The sequence below is a fragment of the Cebus imitator genome, unplaced genomic scaffold, assembly GCF_001604975.1.
Source record: "Cebus imitator isolate Cc_AM_T3 unplaced genomic scaffold, Cebus_imitator-1.0 Scaffold58, whole genome shotgun sequence".
Taxonomy (NCBI): Eukaryota; Metazoa; Chordata; class Mammalia; order Primates; family Cebidae; genus Cebus; species Cebus imitator.
Window position 1 is genome coordinate 1,555,531 of NW_016107373.1, and position 7,951 is coordinate 1,563,481.

Consider the following 7,951-nt stretch of genomic DNA (forward strand, 5'->3'; position numbering starts at 1 on the left):
TTTCTTCTAAACCAGCAACAATAGGTTGAGTTATTCCTCCAATCACATCACTCCAACTCACCTTTTCTGCCTCAGTCTTCCACTTTTTTTTTTTTTTTTTTTTTTGCATTGAGATAGAGTCTCACTCTGTTCCCCATGCTGGCGTGCAGTGGGACAATCTTGGCTCACTGCAACCTCCATCTCCCAGGTTCGAGCAGTTCTGCTTCATCCTCCCAAGTGGTTGGGATTACAGGTGTGTGCCACCACACCCAGCTAATTTTTCTATTTTTAGTAGAGATGAGGTTTCACCATGTTGGCCAGGCTGGTCTTGAACTCCTGACCTCAGGTGATCTGTCCGCCTCAGCCTCCAAACTGCTGGGATTACAGGTGTGAGCCACCGCACCCGGTCTCTCACTCTTCCACTTTTAAGGACCCTTGTGATTGCGCTGGGCTCACCCTGATAACTCAGAATAATCTCCCTATTTTAAATAAATTTAAAAATCTCCCTATTTTTAATCTGTTTAGCAACCATAATTCCATCTGCAACTTTAAATCCCGTTCCCATGTAACAGCATAGTCACAGGTTCTACTGGACATTTTTGGGGGATATTACTGGGTCAACCACAAGATTATTTCTTACCTTTTGCTATTACAACAGAACTGATGAATATCATTATATAAATGTTGTTTCTACCTGTGAGTCTATATGAAAGATAAATTCTGAGAAGTGGACTATCTGGGTTAAAAAAATATGTTTTAAATGTTTGGTATCCTGTGAGGGACACTGTAAAAATTTTTTTGGTAGGTAGGTAGGTATTGTCAAATTTTGCTCCAATGAAATGGGATTGTAGCAATTTACACAACTACCACCAATGTATAATACCATTTTTTTGTTTTAATCAGTAGCCTTTATTTATTTAGTTAGTTAGTTTTGAGATGGAGTCTTGCTCTGTCACCCAGGCTGGAGTGCAGTGGTGCCATCTAGGCTCACTGCAACCTCCACCTTCTGGGTTCAAGCAATTATCCTGCCTCAGCCTCCCAAGTAGCTGGGATTACAGGTGCCCACCACTGCGCCTGGTTAATTTTTTTATTTTTAGTAGAGATGGGGTTTCACCATGTTGATCAGGCTGGTCTCGAACTCCTGACCTCATGATCCACCCGCCTTGGCCTCCCAAAGTACTGGGATTACAGGCGTGAGCCACCGCGCCCGGCCTGTAGCTTTTATTTTTATTTTATTCTTTTAAAATGTGCTTTATTGGAACTCTTATTTTATTTATTGGATTTTGTTTTTAACATTCTTTAAGTTCCAGGATACATGTGTGGAATGTGCATGTTTGTTACATAGGTATACATGTGCCATGGCGGTTTGCTGCACCTGTAAACCCGTTATCTAGGTTTTAAGCCTCACATGCATTCGGTATTTGTCCTATTGCTCTTCCTCCCCTTGCCTCCCATCCCCTACCTTTATTTATTTTTTTGAGCAGTTTTATTTTAGTAGAAAATTGACCAGAAAGTACAGAGAGTTCCTGTATACTTCCTTCTCCCCAGTATAGTTTCCTCAATTATTTACGTCTTTTGTTAGTGTGGTACATTTGCTATAATTGATGAGCCGAAGCTGATACATTGTGATTAACAGAAGTCCATAGCTTACATTAAGGCTCTTTCTAGGTGGTGTACATTCTGTGGGTTTTGACAAATGTATAAAGACATGTATCTACCATTACAGTGTCATACAGAATAGTTTCACTGTCCTAAAAATCTCCTATTCCAACTATGTATTCCTCCCTCTCTCCCCACTGTAACCCCTGACAATAACATATATATATATTTGAGACAGAGTCTCATTCTGTCTCCAGGCTGGAGTGCAGTGGCGTGATCTCAGCTCACTGCAACCTCTGCTCACTGCAATCTCAGTTCAAGTGATTCTCCTACCTCAGCCTCCTGAGTAGCTGAAATTGCAGACTCGTGCCACCACGCCCAGCTGATTTTTTTAGTAGAGATGGGATTTCACCATTGTGGCCAGGCTGATCTCAAACTCCTGACCTCGTGATCCACCCGCCTCGGCCCCACAAAGTGCTGGGATTACAGGCATGCACCACTGCACCTGGCCCATATTTTTATAATTTTTTTTCCACTTTGCGATTTGTCTTTTGTTTTTTTCCATGTAGAAATTTGAAACATTTATAAGTCAAATTTATGCATTTTTTTTCTTTGGGGTTCTTTATGTTTTGGCTTTCCCACTTTGAGATTTTATAAAATTCGTCTGTTTTATCCTAGCATTTTTATAGTTTTACTTTGTACATTATTTAAGTCTTTCATTCATCTGAAAGAAGCAGCATAAGATTCCAAATGCCACTTTCTCCTATGGGTAACCTATCAAGGAATGTTTCGATATAATTTTCAGAATAATCCACCTTGCCTCTTGAAATGCCACCTTTATTATATACAAAATTCTGGTCAGTAATTGCATCTATGCTGGTCTTTTGTGCTGTTTTGCTCACCAGAGTTTTATATTATGTCTTAAAATATAACAGCTTTATTGAGATATAACTCACATATTATAAAATTCACCCCTTTAAGTATAGGATTCAGTGGTTTTTTAGTATATTCACAAAGTTGTGTAATCATTGCCATGCTCTAATTTCACAACATTTTCATCATGTCACAGAAAAACCCAGTGCCAACTAGCAACCACTTCCCGTTCTCTCCACAGCCCCCGGCACCTGCCATTCTACTTTTGGTTTCTATAGATTTGCCTTTTCTGGGCATTTTATAAAAGTGAAATCATACCACATGTGGCTTTTGTGACTGGCTTCTTTCACTTAGTGTAACATTTTCAGGGCTCAAACATGTGGTAGCACGTATCAGTTCTTCATTCCTTCTTATCGCTATGTTATATTCCCTTGTATAGATTATACGACGTTAGACCGCATTTTGCCTCTTCATTCATCAAGTGATGGACATTGGGGTTGTTTCCACCTTTTGGCTATTGTGACTCATGCTGCTGCTGAACATTAAAGTACATTTTTTGTGTAGACCATGTTTTCAATCTCTTGGAGAATATTTATCTGTCTATAAGCACATATATATTTACATATATACATATAATACATGTATCCATGTATACATACAAAATTACTGGGTCATATAACTCTATGCTTAGCTTTTTTTTGTTTGTTTGTTTTAATTAGTAGCCTTTATTTATTTATTTATTTATTTATTTATTTATTTTTGAGACGGAGTCTTCCTCTGTCGCCCAGGCTGGAGTGCAATGGCATGATCTCGGCTCACTGCAACGTTTGCCTCCTGGGTTCAAGCAATTTTCATGTCTCAGCCTCCTGAGTAGCTGGGATTACAACGATGCACCACCAGGCCCAGGTAATTTTTGTATTTTCAGCAGAGATGGGGTTTCACCATGTTGACCAGGCTAGCCTCGAACTCCTGACCTCGTGATCCGCCCACCTTGACTTCCCAAAGTGCTGGAATTATAAGTGGGAGCCAAGGCATCCATCCTCTACATTTAACATTTTGAAGAACCGACGACTGCCAGACTGTTTTCCAAAGTAGTGCATGCACTGTTTTACATTCTCTTTTTCTTTTGAGACAAGGTCTTGCTCTGTTGCCCAGGCTGGAGTGCAGTGGTGTGATCATGGCTCACTGCTTTGAGCCTCCCACCTCCGCCTCCTGGGTAGCTGGGACTGTAGGCAGCTGCCATCACGCCAGGCTAATTACAAAAAATTTTTTGGTAGATATGGTTTTTTGTTGTGTGGCCCAAGGTGGTCTCAAACTCCTTGGCTCAAGCAATCTGCCTACTTCAGCCTCCCAAATTGTTGGGATTACAGGTGTGAAGCACTGTGCCTGGCTGTTTTTGTTAGTTCTGTGTGTGTGTGTGTGTGTGTGTGTGTGTGTGTGTGATGGAGTCTCACCCTGTAGCCCAGGCTGGAGTGCAATGGCACAATCTTGGTTCACCGCAACCTCCACCACCCAAGTTCAAGTGATTGTCCTGTCTCAGCCTCTGGAGCAGCTACCATGCCAGGCTAATTTTTGTATTTTTAGTAGAGACAGGGTTTCTCCATGTTGGCCAGGGTATCTCAAACTCCTGACCTCAGGTGACCCACCTGCCTCGGCATCCCAAAGTGCTGGAATTATAGGTGAGAGCCACTGCACCTGTCCTCTTTTTTTTTTAGACAATCTCACTTTGTTGCCCAGGCTGGAGTGCAATAGTGTGATCATGGCTCGCTGCAACCTCCGCCTCCCAGGCTGAGTGATTCTCGTTCCTCAGCCTCTCGAGTAGCTGGGATTACAGGCACGCGCCACCATGCCTGGCTGATATTTATGTTTTTTAGTAGAGACAGGGTTTCACCATGTTGCCCAGGCTAGTCTCCAACTTCTGATCTCAGGTGATCCACCCACCCCAGCGTCCCAAAGCGCTGGGATTACAGGTGTGAGCCACTATGCCCCTGACTGTTCTACATTTTTAACAGCAATGCATGAGGGTTTCAGTTTCTCCATATCCTCCCCAACACTTGTGAATGTTTGTCCCTTTGATTCTAGCCAACCTCGTAGGTGTGAAGTGGTATCTCATTGTAGTTTTGATTGGCATTTCCCTAATGACTAATGATGTGGAGCATTTTTTTCCTGTGCTTATTGGCCATTTGTATATCTTACTTGGATAAAAATCTATTCAAACTCTTTGCCTACTTTAAAAGTGGGTTATTTGTCTTTTTATGGCTAATTTATAAGAGTTCTTTGTATATTCTGAACAGTAGCTCCTCATCAGATATATGACTTGCAAATATTTTCTCCCACTTTATGTGTTTTTACTTTCTTGATGGTGTCCTTTGATGCACAAGACTTTTTAAGTTTGATGAAATTCAATTTTAGCTATGTTTTTCTTTTGTTGTTTACGGTTTTGGTTTCATATCTAAGAAACTACAGTATGTTTGAATGTTCTGTAGGGAGTCTATCCTCACTGTCTTTTCCCCACCCCCACATTTTTTTCCGGGCTATTCTTGCATGCCTATTTTTCCATGTGAACTTTAGAATCAGCCTATTTGGTTCCAAAAGCAATTCTTTTAGGATGTTTTAAAAATTGGAATCACTGTAAATACCATGATTTGTGAAACTGACATGTTTACAATAGTACATCTTCCTATTCAAAAGCAGGATATGTCTTTCCATTTATTCAGATTATCAAGTCCCTCAGCAACATTCTAAGGTATCCTTCTTCCTCTTTTTTTTTTTTTTTTCCAAAATACACTTTGCAATAATTTATTCCCTAATTGACAGAGATAGTGATGAAAGGGAATGTGTGGACCTTTCGTCACTATCTTTTTTTTTTAGAGACAGGGTCTTGCTCTGTCACCCAGGCTGGATTGTGGTGTGGCGGTCACAGCTCACTGCAGCCTCCAGCTCCTGGGCTCAAGCGATCCCCCTGCTATACAGTTAGCATGTTTTTTTTGTTTGTTTGTTTGTTTGAGATGGGATCTGTCACCCAGGCTGGAGTGCAGTGGCGTGGGCATGATCTTAGCTCACTGCAACCTTTGCCTCCTGGGTTCAAGCAGTTGATTCTTCTGCCTCAGCCTCCTACAGATGCTGGCCACCATGCCCAGCTAATTTTTGTATTTTTAGTAGAGATGGGGTTTCACCATGTTTATCAGGCTGGTCTTGAACTTCTGACCTCAGGTGATCCACCTGCCTTAGTCTCCCAAAGTGCTGGGATGACAGGTGTGAGCCACTATGCCCGGCCCATTTACCACACTTGTATTGGTCGTGTTTTGTGTCATCACTCACATGAATGGAGATGTCTAAAATATTTTCTAAGTAGTTGACTGCATGTGAGAAAACCACTAACTTTTGTATATCAGTCATATAACCAGCCATCTTATTTTATTGATAATTGACCTCTAATTATTTTATTGTAAATTTCTGGATTACCTTGAGTTAGAGGTTTACAGTCATGTCATCTAGAGATGATAATTTGTCTTTCTCCTTTTCTGTTTTCCTATATCTTGTTTCTTTCTGTTGTCTAACTGTATAGTACAGGCCAGCACTCCCAGAATAAAGTTACGTTTAACATTGTTAGTGGAGCCGGGCGCGGTGGCTCACGCCTGTAATCCCAGCACTTTGGGAGGCCGAGGCGGGTGGATCACGAGGTCAAGAGATCGAGACCATCCTGGTCAACATGGTGAACCCCGTCTCTACTAAAACTACAAAAAATTAGCTGGGCATGGTGGCGCGTGCCTGTAATCCCAGCTACTCAGGAGGCTGAGGCAGGAGAATTGCCTGAACCCAGGAGGCGGAGGTTGCGGTGAGCCGAGATTGCGCCATTGCACTCCAGCCTGGGTAACAAGAGCAAAACTCCGTCTCAAAAAACAAAAAAAAAGAAAGAAAGAAAACCAATGCCCCGACCTGCGGAGGGCAACGCGAAGCTGCAGGTGGAGGCCACGGCGTGAATCAGCAGGTGCGTCGGCAGCGAGACGCACAGCCCCTGGGCCTCCTGACATCAGCGAGCCCAGCCCACCACAGAGCCTGGAAAAACCCATGGGGCCAGCCGGGTAGGCCAGCATTGCAAACTGTCACCCAGGCGGGAATACACAAACAGAATCCACACTGCTGGATGGAAGCCACTTAATAGGGATCAGGTTCCATTTTCTCAGCTTTGGCTCAAAGGCCAGACTCAGAGGACTCTGCCTCTATGAGACTCTTCAGAGCCCAAGGAAATGGGGTACCCCCAGCCCAACCTCAGCAAGTGAAGGTCAAGGCCTGGCCCTGAGATGGCCCATGCTGAGCTGATCACCCAGCAATGTGACATAATAGGAATGTCCTTGGGGAAACCAGTCAGCCCTCTGAGAGCAGGGGAGTCCTGGAAAGACAACAAAGGCCACAAAAATGCTCTCACATGGCCTAAACTTATGGGCACACCCCTTTTCCTCCCGTGGGGAGGCCCACAGTAACAGTGACAGGGACACACTGGAATCCTCTTCCATGGCTTGGACACTGTCCCAGAATCCTAGACTTTAGGTATAGGGGCCATAAAACCTACTGGTTTGCCTGGATTTGCTGTTGATCCCATTGACTGAGCTAACCTAACCCCTCTAATTTCTTCCCCTTCCTGGCTCCAGTATCCTGGTGGGCCCACTTCCTAACAGCACGGGACTCCAGGCCCTTGTCTCCACCCACTGCCTTCATTATTTTGGCAGAATATTACAGTGGGTAGGCCAGTGGGTGCTGAAGGCAGGGCAGATGGATTTAAGTCCTCCTTCTGCCACTTATGTGCTATGTGGCTGAGCCTCCATTCCCCTCTCTGTAATACAGGTGTGATAATAATGACAGCACCACTCACTGGGTAGCTCTGAGGATAAAATGTGATAATATCTGCAAGTGTTTAGTGCAGAGCCTGGCTGGCACCTGGTCAGCGCTGGATAACTGTTTATCATTGTTAACTTCAGTTCAGGCTTCATCATATCCCGCCTGGACAACAGCAACAGCCTCGGAACTCCACAGGCTGGTCTTGCTCACCCCCAATCTGCTGTCCACACCACAGCAGAGGGGTTGATCTAAAATGCATCTGATCGTGTCATTATCCTCCTTAAATTCAAACAGTGGGGCCAGGCATGGTGGCTTACACCTGTAATCCCAGCACTTTGGGAGGCCAAGGCAGGAGAATCACTGGAGGCCAGGAGTTCGAGACCAGCATGGCCAACATAGTGAAACTAAAAATACAAAAATGAGCTAAGCATGGTGGCACGAGCCTGTAATCCCAGCTACTCGGGAGGCTGAAGCAGAATGGATTGAACCTGAGAGGTGGAGGTTGCAGTGAGCTGAGATTGCACCACTGCACTCCAGCCTGGGCAACAGAGTATGACTCTGTTTCAAAAAAAAAAAAAAAAAAAAATTGAACAGTGGCTTCCATTTGCCTTCAGGATAACTTGTAGGATTTCTTAGAGTGCCTAAGGGCCCTGACCATCTA